The sequence below is a fragment of the Lissotriton helveticus genome, chromosome 1_1, assembly GCF_964261635.1.
Source record: "Lissotriton helveticus chromosome 1_1, aLisHel1.1, whole genome shotgun sequence".
Taxonomy (NCBI): Eukaryota; Metazoa; Chordata; class Amphibia; order Caudata; family Salamandridae; genus Lissotriton; species Lissotriton helveticus.
This window is the reverse complement of record NC_136057.1, coordinates 291,515,272-291,534,575: the sequence shown is the minus strand read 5'-3', so window position 1 is coordinate 291,534,575 and position 19,304 is coordinate 291,515,272.

Below are 19,304 nucleotides of genomic sequence, written 5' to 3'. Positions count from 1 at the left end.
AATTGTGAAGAAAACTTTCAAATTCTGTAGCAACAAATTGTGTTCTATTATCTGTTATCAAAAACTCTGGATACCCTTCCTTCAAAAAAACATCATTAAGAAACTCTATAACTGTCTTGGCAGTTACTTCTTTCACAAACTTGATCTCAGGCCATTTAGAATAATAGTCTATGAGAACCAAACCCAATTTCGAAGATGAATCAAGGGCATGGAAAGGACCTACAATATCCAACCCCAACTTTACCTATGGTGCAGAAGGCATTTCTTTGGGAGTAAGTGGAGGAGTGCGCAATATAACAGCCTTGTCACAACTTGAGCATATCACACAGGATTTAACATACTCATCCACAAGGCTATCCATGGAAGGCCAGCAAAATGACAATCGCACTCTTTTTTTGTTAACGTTGCATCAAGATGTCCTTCATGTTCGTTTCTAACTAAATCTGCTCTTAAAGTAAGAGGAGGGACAAGCTTATCACCCCTAAGCAACAGACCATCTTCAATTGTCAGTTCATATGCAACTTGTAGAAAAGTTTTGAAGTCGAAAGACAAATTCTTCTCTTTAGGCCAACCTTTTTCAACAAAATCATGACCTGAACTAATGAAACATCAGCATTAAGAGCTTGGTGCCATTTTTGCTCTGAAACTGCACACAAATGTGGCACATCCACTGCTGCTACAATGAAATCCTTTTTGTCCTCTTGCCTTATGTCTGGCTCAACTTCCACAATGTCAGAAAAACGAGACAAAAAATCTGCACACTCATTTTTTGGAACCAGGAATATATTCTGTAGAAAAGTCAAACTGAAGGGGCTTAGATGACAATCGTGCACTTCTGGGAATAAAGTTCCTGACATTCTTTCCACTAAGGATAAAGACTAAAGGCTTGTGGTCCATTTGCAGGCAGAACTTTCTTCACTAAATAAAATTCCTGAATTTCATGACAGCCCACCAACATGCCAACAATTCCTTTTCGATAACAGACTACTTTACTTGTGAAGTAGATAGAACCCTGGAAGCAAATCCAATGGTCCTAACATCTCCTCCCTTCTTTTGAGAAAGAACAGCTCCGAAAACCAACATTGCTTGCATCAACCGTGAGAGTACAAGTGAGAGACGGGTCATAATGTTTAAGAACCGTTGGAGAGACCAATGGTTGTTTTACCCAATCAAACACAACTTGACACTCTATGGTCCATTCAAACACCACTCCTTTCATTAACATTTGAGACAATGGTCTTAACTTGGTCGCAAAATCTTGAATGAATCGTGAATAGAATTCACATAGCCCAAGGAATGATTTTAGAGTGGCTTTATCAGAAGGAGCCTTTGATTTAACAATGAAATCAAGTAAACTCGCTTTAGGAAAAATGCCATTTTCATTCACTAAATGTCCCAAGCATTCAACCTCTTTTGCCTTTAAAACACACTTGTCTCTGCGTAAAACAACACCATTTGTTTGAAACCTAGACAGTACTTCTTTTAAAATGTTATCATGTGTGACTCTGTTGGGAGCAAAAACAAGAACATCGTCTTGAAATACAGACAGCCACACAATCCCCTTCAGAATTTTTGACATCAGGCGTTGAAACTCCGATGCCGCTGAGGCAAGCCCAAAAGGCATGCGTACATATTGGAACGTGCCAAAAGGTGATACGAATGCAGTGAGGGTTCTTGATTCAGGGGCTAGCTCAACCTGGCGATAAGCTAATGCTAGATCTAACTTCGTGAAAATTTTAGCATCTTTGAGAGTGGCCAACAGTTAATTAATGTTTGGAAGGGGATGCGAGTCCACCCATATTTCTTTGTTCAGGCATCGGAGATCAACACTGACTCTTAATTCACCATTTTGCTTTCATGCCACTACTAAAGGAGATAACCACAAAGATGATTTTACAGGTTCTATTATGCCTTTGGCACACAAAGAGTCAAGTTCCTTCTCAAGATCCTGTCTGATGCTAAAAGGAATGCTCCTCAGTTTGTGTTTGACTGGACATGCCCCTTCCTTCACAATGATTTCATGGAATCAGCAAACTGGAACAAGACAACAAACCAACGACAACAATGATCTCCCAATCAGACGGCCCAACAGTCTAAGCTAACCCTGGGTGGAACACTACGCTTGCGGAGTGTGCGTGGTTTGCGCCACTACGCGCTACGTGAATTGCACGTAGCACAGTGCAAAAACGCATAGCGGACATTTTTTGCTTGCTCGTGGTCCTTAACGTCAATTGGCGACCGCGAGCGAGCAAAATCACCATCCCGGTGAGGCTTTTTCCTCTTTCGCGATCAGCAACATCAAGTTGCCGATCGCGAGCATGGAAAATAAACCTCCCGGTGAGATTCTCAATGCAGGGAGTTCAGGTTTCTCAGTGCGAGTGTTCACGTACGTTCGTGACCGCTCGCGATGAGAAACTACCAGTCCTCAATGAGAAACCTGCCGCTCCAGTATAAATCTACTCGAGCGGCAGAAAACTACCGATGCAATGTGCCAGATGTTGTTTGCAATGATTGCACAGTGCGGACAAGCATCCGGCACTGTGCAATCAGTGCGACGAGCATTTTCCCTACCGCACTACGCAGTTTGCATAGCTACGCGTAGCGTGCATAGTGCGAAGTGCACTTCGCGCAGCTACACGTAGCGCTACTTCACAAACTATGCCCAGGGTTAGTCTAAACACACACAAGTCTGCCTCACCCCTCCCACCAGGAACCTCAGTTATACCCTAAAACCCAAATGTCTAACCTACACTTGTATCTAATGAAGTGTTATTCTACACTTAATTGGTTAGGGAAGGGTGTGTATTTTCACACCACTCTCAGCATGTCAAACCTACTAAATGTCAAATTGTTTTATTTATTCATCACATCAGCTTCCATCCCAGGAAATATGATTCAAACCACTATCAAAATGTTCTCTCCCTTCATGCTGGTTAAGTAGCAAACTTTGTATATCTTTTACATTCATGTGTATGAAGACTGCAGGCCCTGGCATCTGTCCATGTATGGTCCTCAAATTACGTTGTGACTACTGATGTAATCTTCTAGGGGAGAACTGTTGGGGTTCGGTTGTGCATTTTCATTGTATGATATCTGTCTGACATGTTGTGCATGGACAATTGACGGAGGAGACTTTACGGTAATCGGATGATGTATCACTGTGACACTGTTACACATGACTTATTGTGAAATTGTCTTGAAAATTGAAACATAAAGTTTAAAAAATTTTTTTTTTAACTTTGTACATCTTTTGTGCCACTCGTGGCTTTCTGGGGGAAGTGTTTCCTCTGCTTGATGAATCAAATCATCTTTTCATTCAAAATTCTTCGCAGGCACTCAGGATTCTTGAAGGACAATCCTTCTCCACCTTCCTAGTTTTAATTTCTAATATTTATTCTTCTATTCCATTAACCCCATAACTTCATGCAGAGTAGAAAACCATACTTCTATGGAAAACAAACACAGGCATTATTAATCACTTGTAATGCTTTTTCACTACACCCCAACCCAATATTGCATCTATCCATGCGCAACCCATGTTAAATATTATTTTCCTAGCAAACATTAATGACATGCACAAAAGCAGCATTAGTCTTTTATTTTCGTTTTGTGCAAAAGAATTTGCGGCCTACTTTAGTGAACGCTTGCGCAGTAGCATTCTCCCTCACTTTAGTCCCCTTTGCCGCATAATTTTCAATTCACAACCGTGAATGTATCAACCGTGAATGTATCCCCCCCCCTCTCTCCCACTCCCTGGGAACGATGCAACAGGAGCGACGGCTGTGAACGACAGCAAATCAACATGACTCCCTGTGTGCTTCACCAAGGGAGATCTGGTTTATACAATAAAACCTTACGTACACAATATCATGTTCCTTTACCGTACATTGGCAGCAATCAATCATCCTCCCAGGTGTTCAAACTACTCCCAGATGCATTTGGATCAGCATGACCTCAAAGGTATGGCTCACAAGCCTTGGCCTGGTACAGTAAACAGTAAACACATCCCCTTGGCAGCACATATAATTTTGTCTATGAGGAATAACAAAAATAAGTATCATCTGCTATCTCACTGTGGTACATGGGTTTTCTGCATGCATTTTCACTCATTAACACTGCCTAAGCTAGTTAACCCTTTTGTGTCACAATGTCATCCACACACTATTCCCTTTATATTGCACACTACTGCTGTTGATTGATGCACATTCTCTGAAGACGCATCAAGTGTGATTTGGTGCTTCCATGGCTGTCTGGAGAAACAGTATTTGCCTAAAAAGAAATTAGTTATGTAGTGGGAAGGTTTGCCCTATTGAGCAACTTGGATTGCTACATTTTGTGGTTTGTAGTAAAAAAAGACATTGCAGGCCCGATTACCATAGGAACATGTGCAATTATAGTCTAATAAAAGAATGGTTCATTTGGGGCTGAAGAAGGTAGTTCGCTATAGTACTCTTTTGAATTAATCAAAAAGGACCAAACACTGTGTGTATAAGGGAAGGCAGAAATACAAGCATTTTTGATACAGAAAAGTCCTCTCCATGATAATAGAGGTGCACCACTTCCCTGAGTGCCCCAGCTGTACTGATGGTTGAATTGCTAACGCTGCTTTTTGTTGTTACAGTCAAACACAAACAGTGAAACACGGATCATTCATGTGCACTATGACATAGGCCTGTCTTACAAACTGTGGTCTTGTTGGAATGGGAGGGGCACCCAAAGCACTATGCCTATAGTGGTAGAAGGCTACTGCCTTCATCAGGAGTTAAACAGCATGAGCACTGTGGTGGCAGCATACCGTGTAGGGCATCAGCAGGTGTATAAAGGCCCTATTAAACCTGTGTCACTGGAATGAGACCTACAGGCTCACTCTCTTTTAAGGTTCCACTGTTATGTGCTTGACTCATGATTGGCCTACATCAGATTGGTATGAAGTGCAGAGGTGGTGTATCTGTGCTTTGTATATGTGCCACACCCACATCTTCTCCTACCTGGCCACAAACACCTGGAGTGGTCGCCCCTCCACCTCCGGACTGCACTCCCCTACAGAAGTTCAGACATGGCCTTAAAACATGGATGATCAACTGACAACTCCCAGAAGCAGCTCCTCCTCTCTTCCCCAGCACCTGGATACCCTCACGGGTGGTAATCAGCGCGCTACAAATCGTTGATTGATTGATTGATGTGTGCTTGGGAAGGGTACAATATAGAGATAATGAAGTACAGAGCAGTGCATGCGTGGTGAATGATTGTGCTGGATATATATATATGTGCCTAAGAGTGGTACAGTACCTGAAGGATGTAGCACTGTGTAGTGCATGCAGGATAAATGAATGTGCTGGCTGTATGAGTACCTGTGAATATTACCATACATTAAAGATGCAATGCAGCAATAAAAAGTGCATATGATGGGTGTATATGTACTTGTGAGTGGTACAATAAATGAAGTATGCAGTACATGCATGTTAAATGCATTTGCTAGATCTATGTATGCTTATGAGTAGTACAGTACATGAAGGATACAGTTCTGGGTGGTGTGCTTATTTTAAATTCAAGTGCTGGATGTATGTGTGCCACTGAGTGGTACAGTACATGGAGGACACAGTACTGTGTAGTGTGCATATGCTGTATACATGCACTGGATATATGTGTGCCTGTGAATTGTACAATACATTGAGGGCCCGGGTTCCGTTTTGGGAGGGATAGGCCTGCATGCTGAAACATGAAGAGCAGGTAAATAGATCCCCCGGACAGATTTGTGTATCGCTGCATTGCTGTAAGCTGGGTGGGACACACACTGAGTGAGGGGAGGACCAGGCCTTCCCTGGACACTTCAAAGAGAGTTCTTTGATTCAGTGAGAGTTCAGAAGGAAGGGGCTTGGGCACATCTCAGGAAGGAGATGGGGCTGATAAGAGAGCTGGGGGCCCTGGGCTAACCTTTTGATGCACATGTCACCGTGGCTGACTCCAGATGTGAACTCTAGTCACTTCAATGGCTTACGTTGTGGGACTTTAGAGATGCTCCTGTGTGACAGAATGCTTCTCAAGAGTAAGAGGAAGCTGAGGAGCAAACACTTCAAAAGAAGCAGAACCTCAACCTAAACCTTCAGCGACTCAGACCCTAAATAACATTTGCTGTCTGTAAATGGACTATAAAAAGGAAAGTTTGAGACCCCAAAAGGTAATCTGAAAAGCATCCAGAAGGATGTGTAAGGAGGGGAAACTCTGCAAGAGTTCTGCCTGTAACCAGGCCTGGGGGACAAGGCCTTCTAGTCTTCCTGCTGGATGAGGGGACATTTACCAAAGAACCCAATATCATCTGCCCTGGGGCACCAGTCCCTGCGTGCTTGCCAAGATCAGTGTGCCCTGTGAGGTAAAGGAGACCTTTGAAGGGAGCAAGGTCTAGTAGGGAAGTCTGTTGCGTGGATCCTATATGCGAAGTGTTAAGAAGTGGCTGCTGCCCCGATCGGGTCTTTGGAAGTGTGCAGAACAGATTTGGAGACAGATGGATTTGCCGAGCCCCTTATGCTAGGAGAAGGCCACCATAAATCTACCTGTGTTATGTCCTGTGCTGATCGGACTGGTTCCTGTACATAGTAGCAAGTGGCCGACCCTCTACACAAGTAGGGGCTGCTATGGGAAAGACTGCTATTGAGTAAAGGCCGTAGCCTTGTGCGGTAGCAATGCAGTGACCCCGTATGCCAGGAGGGGGCCCAAAGGAGAATATCACTGTGCTGATTGGGCTACAGCACGAGGTCTATGAGTTGTAGTGACTCTGTGTGCCGGACGTGGTTACCAGGAGCATCATGAACTGCAACTTGTTCTGCCCCGCCTGAGAAGCAAGAGTGCTGTGGGATCAACTGGGCACCAATAAACAGTAGTGGGACTCCAGACCGGATTGTTGTAGCCGCCTCCTATCGGGAGTCCAACCGAACACCCTGCAGGAGGAGCCACAGAGAGTCTCTGGTCACTTCAGGAGCACATCTGCGAGTAAGAGACTCTACACCCACAGATTGCTGCCTCTGGGGCTGAGTGCACCCAATTCATCTGACCTCAGCGACAGCCGCTGCGAGCACCCATGAATAGTGGCGCACTCAGGAGCTCCGAACACTTCACACCCCCCAGTGCAGGTAAGACTGATTTCATGCCTGTTGGCTCCGGGCAAACTTGCGAAAGAAGCACAAGAGCCTTGACCTCAGGGAAGGTCTGCGTGATCGTTTTTTGGAATGCCTTATTTTTCCATTGTGTGGATGGCGATAGAAATAAAATGCTTATCTTATGTCATAAAAGTGAGTATTTGAATGTACAATGATTTAATTCTGCTGTTGCACATATTTTGGGTTTTGAGTCCTTGTTCACTTTTCTGTATCCACACCACCCCCTTGAGGGAGTCTGGGACTGCTTGGTCCATGGTTATTGTGAGATTCAAGTGCAGAAGGCTTTGGCCCAGTTCATGATCCACAGTATGTCGGGCCCCAGGACAACAGGAGTAAACGTTGGGCCCAGTAGCCCTTACATGACCCGTGGCCCTCTGAACAAGGTTTGGATACACAAGAAAATGTAGTAGGTAACCCATCAAACAGAAATCATGGAAGGGTAGATACAGTGGATAATACAATAAAGCATTTATTACAATACGTTCTCAAAATCCTGCACCTTATCTTGTGTTGATAAGGTGCAATAGGCATAGGAAAACACTGTTCAATCAAAATGACCAGTATACTATCCCCCCAAAAAATGTATGATCTTGTGTGTCATAAAACAGTATAGCTCTAAGAGATATTAGCCAATTATAATTTGAATATTTGAATAGTACCTATTTCTAGGAAGTTGTTTTTTAGCCCAAGAGGTTAACTTGCTCAGGTCCATCATAGGGAGAGTATCGAAAAAAAGAGAAGCAACCTGAAAATATACTGCAGAACCAGTAATCCTTGCAAAGGCACATAAAACACTAAAGGCTGCAATTGTAAAGGTGGGCTAAGAAGTGGGGTCATAAGAAACCATAGCCATGGAAGGACTGGGTCCAGTTCAATAGAGAACAATTTGCAGTGGAGGAGGCAATTCCTTAGAGACAAATAACAAAGAGTGAGCTGGGAAGTAAATGTGACACAAGATACCATCAACATAGTCCATGTTAAACAGTACTAGAGTGAACTACCTTCTTGCCCTGACTGAAATATTTTGTTTATTGTACATTTAGTGGTAAGATGATTTTATTGACCTTAGGGTACTTTACAACCTCCCTTATCATAATGAGGGACAAAAAGTATTTTAATTTTAGGTGGGAATAATGTTGTTTCCTTTCTTCAAGTCTTTTTCTATTAAAGATACTCAAAAAGGCGGATGTACGTTGTTACAAAGCATGCTTTTACTACGCATGCCTTTACAACGCAGGTTTTTCAACACAAGTCGTTACAACGACTTGCGTTGGGGGTGCTGGATAGTGAATAGTTTAATTTACTATTCCAACCCCAGTCTCCGTGGATAGTAGGGAAGGTGTTGGATAGTAAATTAAACTATTACCTATCCTAGAGTGCCCCCCGTTGTAATGACTTGCGTTGAAAAACCTGCGTTGTAAAGGCACTGTGTGGTAAAAATTGCGTCGTAAAGGATGTTTCCCAAAAAAAGCATATACTTGCAATACAATAAGAGACATTTGTCAGACATCCAACTTTGCGGAATACATCATCGTACCAAGCTACGCAACTAAAGTCAAAGGCATGATGGATCATAGATCAGACATTGAGAAAACCTTACCAAAGAAGGCATCAAATTGTTGGAACTGCTGACTGTGAAAGATTAGAACCATCAGAGAATATCAATGTGCATGCCAAAAATACGGAGGTAGGGGGAAAAGGGAGAAGGAAAAGGGTAGGTTGAGGGAGCGGCAGTGTGGGACATATGCATTCCAAGGATGGGTATAGGTAAGATAGTACCACCATAAAGATTAGAATGTAAGAAAATAAGGGGAGAAAGCCGGCGGCTCAGTGGTGGAAGGGCAGTCCTCCCTCCGTGGTGTGGCAGTTTCAGAGTTAGGGGATGCATGGTCGAAGAGTTGGAGAGCTCTGAGCTGGGGTGGCGTAAAACATGAAGGTTCCATTCGAGAGTATTATCTTGAGTGTATTCTGTGAAATGGAAGTGGGTCTGTGTACTGAATAGTCATTTAATGTCAACAGCAAGGCAACGAAAACAGACCTAAGAGAATGCCCATCAAGGTCACATCACACGGGAGAGAACAGAATATAAGGCACAAGAAAACAGCAACTGAACCAAAGAGAGGGAATATTGGAACCGTTGTATTGTAGGAGAGAGAGCCCCCTGGCAAAATCCTTTTCAAGTTGAAAGCAGTGTCAGCTCCGATTTTGCAATATTGGAGGCATACTGTTTTGACAAGGAGGACAAAGAAGCTGAAGGAGAGCTGAAGTTCCAGTTATCTTAGATTAACTTTGAAGAGAAGAAGGCAGAGCTGGAGCTGACAAGAATACAGCTGATTTTGCACTGGAAGAACTGAGTGCACTCAGCACATGAGGCTACCTAGGTGCATCCCAATGAGCTCATCAGCACAATAACTCTGTTAGGTGCTAATCAAAGCAAGGGGGTGGAAGCACAATGCTTGGTATACTAATGCACAATTCGCCTGAAACTCTGATGTCTTAAGGGCCTCTAATATGATAAATCCCTCTTTCGATAAGTTCTTCATCCTTCAAAAACTCTTCAAACACAAAATTATGACAGCATCCACTCTCTCCAACCATCTCATCAGCTGGCTCATGCATCATATACTCAACTCCCTTTGACTCTGGCTTAATTCTAAGTCTAGGATGTATCTTTGATCATATAAATTTCCGGTCAGGCTTACTCAGCAACTCAATCTCTCTCCTTTTGTCTGAATTGATGTTTTTTCTCTTCTCTCATTAAATTCTCTGATAAAATTCAATTCAATTCAACGCCACTTAACTTACTCACAATCTTCTCAACACTGTTAGTAGTGCTAGTAGGCTTAATTACTCTCTGATGATCTGCAACAGAACCTAACCCCCTATGTTAGATAGTTTCGCTAATGGAAAATCTATATCTACATCACTGATTTTAAGGAAGTCTTGATCATGAAGAACCAACATTAAAATGCTACAAGTTAAGGCATATGAAAATACAGTTGATTGTAGCCCACTCCCTCTGCAACAGAAAAGGTAGATAGTACGTACAAAACAATTTGTATAGTTTATAACCATGTAATAATAATTGGTCATATTAGCATAAAAATTTTCACTGTATTCAATAATGGTAGCATTATAATCAAACCTCTTTTCCTTACTATTATTAGTATCAATAAATAATAAAATTTTAGATTTTGGTGTAACATTAAAGCTAACTTGAATATGTAGTAAAATTATTATTGATCTAAAAAATTATAGAATTTTTTTTACGCTAAGCTATAACTCTCCTTAATTTCGACAATAACTTTTTAAGTATGGTGCAAAATCAGGAAACTTCAAAATCCACAATCATCACATGTCAAACGTTCATCAACATTAAGAAGTTAAGACAAGGTAAGAAAAATCATTCTTCTTTGATTAAAGGAATCAGAAGGAATCAGACTTTAACTATTGAAGCAATGCATGCACTTCTGAAACATAAAATTGTTTTCTTTAGCACTACATTAAAATTATTCAGCATTTGTTTTCTTCAATCACTAATCTCATTTAACAGTATATTTATAGTGGTCCTTCAAAAATGAACTAATAATCTTTAAAGCCATGTCTCTTTGTTCTGGCTGTATCTTTACGAGATACGGTAGGCAGACAAAATATCGAAATTAAAATATCGATATACAATAATATCGATGTTTTAATATCGATGGTATAGTATATCGATGTGCCATAATATCGACAGACAGAATATCGAGATTAAGGTATGTATGTTAGTAATATCGAAATTTTGATGTTTAGTGTTATGTATTTTATTATGTTGTTTATATGTTTGCTAAATATGTTTAGAAATGTATGTTTGAAAATTAGTAATTATGTTAACATTTTGCGTTTTAGTATTAGAGCGGGTTGTGGGTTTATAGGGGAATAGGGTGGGAAGTAATTTAATAATAATTAAATAATTAATATATATTTTTAAATATTTTTTAATTAATAATTAATTTGTAATTAATTGAAACTAATTAGTTAATTACATTAATTAGATTTAATGTGGTAATATATTTAATTTAGTGTTATTGTTAATTAATAATTAATTGGTAATTAATTAATATTAATTAGTTAATTAAATTAATTAGATTTAATGTGCTAAGATATATAATTTATTGTTATTGTTAATTAATAATTATTTGGTAATTAATTAATGTTAATTAGTTAATTACATTAATTAGATTTATTGTGCTAATATATTTAATTTAGTGTTATTGTTAATTAATAATTAATTTGTAATGAAATAATATTAAGTAGTAAATTAAATTAATTAGAGTTAATGTGTTAATATTTTTAATTTATTAATTTTGATATTGTTAATTAATAATTCATTGGTAATTAATAATTATTAAGTGATTAAATGATTTCATTTATTTATGTGTAGTGGGTTGTGTGTTTATAGGGAAACAACCATTACAACGCAACTTTTACAACGCACTACCATTACAACGAAACTTTTACAACGCAAAAACTATTACAACGCATGCATTTACAACGCATGTTTTTACAACGCAGATACCTTTACAACGCATACCATTACAACGTAAGTATTGGTAAGTATATAATTATATTTAAAATGTTATAGTTTTGGGTTTTTGGGTCAAGGGGTATTTTTAGGGTTCAGGGTCAGTTTTTAGTTTTTGGGTAAAGGGGTATTTTTAGGGTTCAGGGTCAGTTTTTAGTTTTTGGGTAAAGGGGTATTTTTAGGGTTCAGGGTCAGTTTTTAGTTTTTGGGTAAAGGGGTATTTTTAGGGCACAGGGTCAGTTTTTAGTTTTTGGGTAAAGGGGTATTTTTAGGGTTCAGGGTCAGTTTTTGGTTTTTGGGTAAAGGGGTATTTTTAGGGTTCAGGGTCAGTTTTTAGTTTTTGGGTAAAGGGGTATTTTTAGGGCACAGGGTCAGTTTTTAGTTTTTGGGTAAAGGGGTATTTTTAGGGTTCAGGGTCAGTTTTTGGTTTTTGGGTAAAGGGGTATTTTTAGGGTTCAGGGTCAGTTTTTAGTTTTTGGGTAAAGGGGTATTTTTAGGGTTCAGGGTCAGTTTTTAGTTTTTGGGTGAAGGGGTATTTTTAGGGTTCAGGGTCAGTTTTGGGTTTTTGGGGTACAGGGGTACAGTGTAAAAATTAAAGTAAAATTAAATTTAAATTAAATTAATTAAATTAAATTAAATTAAATTAAATTACATTAATTTTAATTAATTTACATAAAAAAATTATTATATACTTACCAATACTTACGTTGTAATGGTATGCGTTGTAAAAGTATCTGCGTTGTAAAAACATGCGATAATATTTGTAAAATTATATGTATTTTTAAATTAATTTTAAATTATTATTAATACATTTAAAAAAATGATATTTTTAATTTCGATATTTTTGTACAACGATATTATTTTTTCGATATTTTTGTACTTACCATTATGTAGATATAATTTCGATATTTTTGATTTCGATATTTTTGTGTCGATATTTTTGTATGTAGCTATTCTGTCTGTCGATATTATGTCATACATTCACGAGATACAGCTGTAGTGTAGTTCCTATATTCCCAATAGGCTCTGCGCATTGGAATAACATAAACGATAGTTTAGACGTAGGACTGAGGTCGACTAGGTCTCTATTGAATATGTTAGACTTAATTATGAATGCCAGCTAGCTCAGAGGTCACTAGAAGCTTTCTCGAATTCACAAGAAGGGATTCGTTTCTGACAACCGCATAAACATGACAACTTTGCTCCCCTAGCACAAGGAGTATATCTCCAGAGTCGCGGAAACAATAGATAACTATTTCACTCAGTCAACCGTGCATGCTTAGTTTCACCAGGAGTGCATAGAAGTATAGAGACGAGCGTTTTCAATAAAAGTGGTTATTTATTGTTCAGTCTTCTTTCTCATGCAAGAGAAGTAAATTGCCACAATTGCAATACTTGTTATAAAGTAAAGTGCGTACAGTAAAAGGAGTATTATGAAATAATACTGTAAAATCATTTATATGGTTTCTAAGCCATAAGATACTTAAAAACGGATAAAATACATACAATGATGAAAGTTGACTAAACGTACTCAACTGGTGCTTCTAAAATACGCCTACCCCGGTGTACTTAACCTAAGCCTAGTACGTGGGAAGGAGTAAGTGAGATGTGGATTGAGTTAAGATAGTTTTGCCAAGAATCCGAATCAAGAATTCTCTAAGGGTCTAATCAGCTCCATACCTTGGTTATAGAATGAAGGAGGTCTTGTATCTCTCTTTCAGGACTCGATCTCCCAGCAACCCGGAGGGGGTGACAGGGAAACAATAGAGCTGGATTTCTGGGCAGGAGAAAAGACAGCGTCTCTCAGTGCGTCAATGGGAGGGTCGGCTTCCTTCGGCACTCGCTTCAGCAGGGCGTCAGGCAAGTAGATAGCCGATCTGCTCCAAACCACCGTGTGTGTTGCTAGGGCAGATGCTGGTATATTTATACCTGGAAGGTGCCGAGATTGACGTAAGGTTGGACATAAGACGTCACTAAGAACTCGCAGTTCTTTCAGGACTCCAGGAGCTCTATGACAAATCAATACAGAAGCAGGGGGGATTCCCGGGCTGCTGGAGGCTTGGTTTGTTTAAGAACGCGTTGTACTTTCTAGGAGTCTATGGGAGTAGCCTTGCCGTATTTGGACTGCATTGGCTATGACTTAATATGCGTATGATTCTTATGCCTTTTTAAGGATATGATTTGATATAACCACATAAGGGCATAAATCGGGAATATTTAAATAGGGTCCTAGATACGTTTACAACACAACCACTCAAGTGCGGCATGGTTCTTGTTCGGTGCTCAAACTCTTCTTGATATTCTGACCCCTTGATGCTCTGACTCTTTGTCACTCATGTCTGCTTCTATCTGCACTGTTTCTTGATCAATTTCGTCTTCAACGGCTTCAAATTTGGTTATTTTTTTTTGTCTCAACCTCCTCTCATGCTCTCAAGCAAACCATCTTGAGGCCAGTTTTTTATCTTTGGACCCACTTATGACAGAGATGCTACATCTTTATCTTTACTTGACAGTTGATCTGTTTAGTCTCCAACTGGTGCTGTGGCGTAGGGGGCGTTCATATTTTCTTTACTTTGTATCGCTTGTGTTTCTTGTGCTTTTTGTGTTTCTGGTCACTCTGGGTCCACATAGCGAACTCGAGTTTGACATTGTGAATTAGTGGCTGGTGTCATCAGTTCATCTACAACCTTCTCTCTCTTTGCATGAGATGCGTGGATCAACTGTGGCAAGTACAGTAGTATTCGTCACAAGGATGACGTGGTGAGGTCCATGCCACTTCGCATCAAGGCAGTTCTTGCTCACATGTTTCATTACCACAACTCAATCTCTTAGATTTAAAATGTGGCAGGGCCCATTCATTGTTGTGTTCTGTTTTATTGGGTGAGAGATAGAGCATACTACATCAGCAAAACCTTTGCAGTATTCCAAGATGAGGCCATTTGAAATGCTTATAAGTGCAACAGAAGTAAAACTAGGAATTTGCATTACTCTTCCCATTAAAAATGAATGAGAGGAGAGTCTAGTCACTTTATTAGGGGTGCTTTCACGGCTCATCTACGCCAGTGGCAGATCATCTGGCCACTTAAATTGTTGAGTAGCAAATTTAGGACAGCTTTAATTTGAGAGTACCATTGACTCTCTTAACCATTTCATTGCTTCTGAACAACTATGCACACAATCTTCATTTATTTTTAAAGTGAGATCCCCTATCTGACTTTACGGAAGTTGGCAAACCAAATCTAGGAATAAACTTCCTGAAAATGAACTTAGATATAGTCAGAATGTTGCTTCCCCGAGTTGGATATGTTTCCAGTGACCTAGGGAAAAGATAACCAATTACCAGAATATAATATAATGTATTATACTTTGGCATTTTTATAATATTTTCCTGAAGCATAGTAAATGGACCTTCATACTTTCAATCTGATTTAGAGTCACTGTAATCCTATTCCAGATGTTGCTGCTCAAATGCAACCCAATGTTGACAACATTCTTCAGCTGCAGCTCTAAAACAAGGATTAAATCAACATTTTTTTTAAAGGTATGAGACATGCCATCATGTGCAAAATGAGATGGGCTGTGCCTGTGTCTCACCATGTGGTGTAAAATACTGATAGCATTGGTTTGTCATATGCTGCTTTCTATGGATTATTTATATCTTTAACACAATCTGCGAAAACCCACGTTTTGTTTACATTGGCTGGCACATCATGCTGTAAAGCTTTTAGTTCTTCCAAAGTTTGCACAGTTGTGGCCAAGAAGCAATTCACTCTGAAGTACATTTTTCACCTGATTTTAATATGCTGGGCAGAGAAGCACATTATTTTACAACTCTGTCAACATATTGGTTGCCAAGAGTAACCGTGTATCTCCACTCATATGCTGCACATTATTCAACTGCAAAGTATTTAGGAAATTGTGATTCACACAATAAATCATGAACACTCGCAAGACTTCTGATTGGGGTTCCAGAGGATGTCAAGAAACCCTTTTATCCCACAGCTGGCCAAAATCATTGACCACTTCAAAATCATATTGGCTATCTGTATGTAAACTGTAACACTCAATCCACTGGCTATGGAGCATGCTCATGAAATGACTATTGTGAGGCTGGCTCAGTATTTGATGTATACTTATGTAAGTGGACAACTTGCACTGATCCAAGCAACCCTTATGGTGATTTTAGTGATCTTAGACAACCTTAGAAAGCTCTCTAAGTGGTAGCTGTGGAGAGCATCACTTAGTCCAGAAGGAGTGTAAAGCAGCTTGTTTTACCAGTACACAATCTTATATGTTTAGATTAACTCAAAAAGAACCACACATTGTATTTATAAAAATGTATATTTATTATAAGACACTCACTAACACATACAGATATCTCCCAGCTGGAGATATAAACAATGCACATAATACTTTGCAATAGAAACAGGTAAGGAGCACAGAATTCACAGTGGTCCCCAAGGGGGGAACAAACCATACACTAAAATAGTGGTATGCGAACACTGACTCGAGTCAAGACAATAGTCAGAGGATGTAGAAGTACCGGGGACCCAAATAACCATCCAAGGTGAGTATCTAGGAGCCCCACGGGGGTCATGTGCAGTGTGGGAACACAACCACGTTCTCCATACAAATCAACGTGTAAGTCATGGTTGCAATTTTAAAAAAAAGAGGTCCAAGTGGACCCTGAAGAAACCCCGTGCAAGACAAGAGGTTGGAAAGCCACCCCACCCGCCTATACCTTGGGAACCAGGATGCCTGTACCAGGGAAGCCCGGTGCATAGGTGTGAAGTGGCATCGGAAACCGTTGTCAAACTCAATGGGAGACTTCAGAAAGATGCTGCTGCTGGAGAAGGTGAAAGTGTTAAGTAAAACCCAAATGTTGATTCAAGATGTGAAGAACCTGCAAGCAGAGAGGACAGAGTATATGCGACTCAGGAGTGACCAGCAGGCACGGAAGACAAATGCCCACCCATGTTGGGTGTGGCAGGAGAGCTCACAGTGACCTTGAAACTGCAGCTGTGTGGACCAGGCAATGCTGTGGTAGACCAGGAGCTGTACATGAGCTGTCCCACATCGGATGTCTAGAGTTGAGGAGTTGGTGTCCGGCGGGAGCACCAACAAGTCCTGGCAACTTCAACGAACGAAGAAGTAGAGGAAGGAGCAATGTCAAGACCAGCAAGGCCCAGGAGACTCAAAACAAGCAGGGAAGTCAGGGCAGGCCCCAAGCAATCAGGGGAGCCCAAAGAATTCAAAATGTGACCCTCAACAGGACCCACAGGCTAGTGGCACTGGAGTCGCAAGAGGACCTCGAGCAGCTACCAAAGAAGCAGGCCTTGGTACAAGCAACGCGTGTGGTCACAATTCTGGTCACTGGGGATGCTTGAGGTTGGGGCTACTTGGAGCCTGAAGACCTTGATGGAAGGAAGTCAACAAGCTTTTACAACTGCAAGTCAACAGGTTGCACAGGGGTTCGGTTCCTGCGACTCTGATGAGGGATACTGGCCTCAAACTTGGAGGAAGGGCAGGGCAGGCCCAGGGGATGTGAAGAACTAACACCTGTGTTGCTGAGCCATTCGTAGTCCATAGGAACAGCAGAACGGTCAGCTTAGTAACAGTGTCTGCAGATGCAGGGTTGTGACTCCTTCACTTCAAGGGAGATTCCTTCAGGTGTCTTGGATGTCCACAGGCCCTGGATGGGTTCCTGTACGGAACACAACAGGAGCAGCAGGAGGCTTCCGTTTTGCAGCCTTGATACCCAGAGCAAAGTCCAATGAAGTCCAAAGTGACCAGACGGGCGAAGTTGAATTGGTGTCTGAATTGTATTGTGTCCCACCACAAATCTAGGTAAGACCTTAAGTACTCTAAGGAAAGGTTTGGGATGATACAGGGGTTCCTGCCTGAGGAGGGGCTGGACAAGGGGGAGGATACTCCCCTGTCCTTTGTCCTGTTTCGCTTCAGAGGGGAGTCAACTGCTCCCTGAACTGATTTGAGCTGGACTATGCATGGAGGGCACCAAATGTGCCCTGCCTACAGACTATGTGACGCTGGCAAGCGGTCCCACCCTGCCTCAAAACACTAAACCCTGTCTGGGAAGTAGTCACACCTCCCTGTGACAGGATGCTTATTGTTCTGCCTTCTCCTGCTCGAGCTTGGCTCAGCAGCAGGAGGTCAGAATCGCGTCTCTAATCGAGCAGCCATGTTGTGCTGTCAGGGTCTAGAACGCTGGTACCAGGAGCACTGAGTGCCTTTACAGTGCTTGGAATCCCACTCCCACAACGTTTACAGTGTGGGGGTATGATTCCAACATGTTTTGATACCAAACATGACAAGGTTCGTTACAGCAAGTTTCGGGATGGTCATTAAGAAATTGACACAGTGCCCCTCTATTTGTTATATGGTTGTCTCACTTACAAACCCGGTAATGGCCTCCGAAGGCTGTAGAGGTATCCTGCACATGCAGAGGGACCCTCACACTTAGAACCAAGCACCCTGCCTTCAGGATTGAAAAGGCCTGCTATAGGGGTGACATAGGTTTTAAGTGCAGTGACCTTAGAAATAGGGAAACCTACACCTTTCGTAAGTGGTGCTAGCACCAGCTTACACAGGCTGCAATGGCAGGCCTGTAGAGATAGTTTGAATGGTCTGCCATAGGTGGCATAATACATGCTTAAGCCTATGGGGGACCTCTGGAGTACCTATGACCTGGATTCCTTAGCACCATATACTAGGGACTGAGAAGGGTACCCCAGTATCCAATCTGGGATGCACCTAGGTACTTATCATGACAATTTCAGGGAGAAAGAAGAGAGCCTGCGGTCCTAGTTAATAGGATCCCAGTCAGACTAGTCATGAACAGCATTACATCAAGCAAAAAGTGGAGGTAACCTTAGAAGAGGATCCTACTTTCTTACAGCTATCAATTCAGCCACTTTTGCGGATGTTAATTAAATGAACTATGTATTTAATTGTGCAACCCAAATATAGTGCTCTCAAAACTCCTTGATGATTTCTGAGACAAGAACCATCTACAAACAGAATCAAATCTGCCAATTCGTGTGCTACATCTTTAATGTCTGGTTTTGACTTGGGTCACAATTCTGTAACAATAATCCAATCATGGTGACAATCACTATTTCGTTCATTGGTATCTTCCTCAGCAGGCTTTTGAAAGAGTGTGTCAGGATTGACATCTGACTGTAATGTTTTCAGCTGCAATCATTTTTTTATCTAATGGCTACTCATCAAATGCAGAGTTTGAATGAGAGTCAGCTAAATTGCAGTGGATCGAGAAACTAACTGTCAGGATTCCTGCCACAGCTCACCTCTCTTGATTATCACAATATACTAAAGCAAACAAGCAGGGGATAGATTCAGTTAAGGTAGTCAGAGGCTGGAATCAAGTTAAATTATAACAAATAAGAATTGCCTCTGACACCATAGATTTCGCACATGATTTTGTCCAATGTCCTAATTTATTGACATTGTCAGCAATATATACTTTTGCGTTTTCTTCAAAACTATTCAATGGTACACAATTGGGTGTTAGCACATTGTTTGTTATCATCTCCTTTGATAAAAAAACA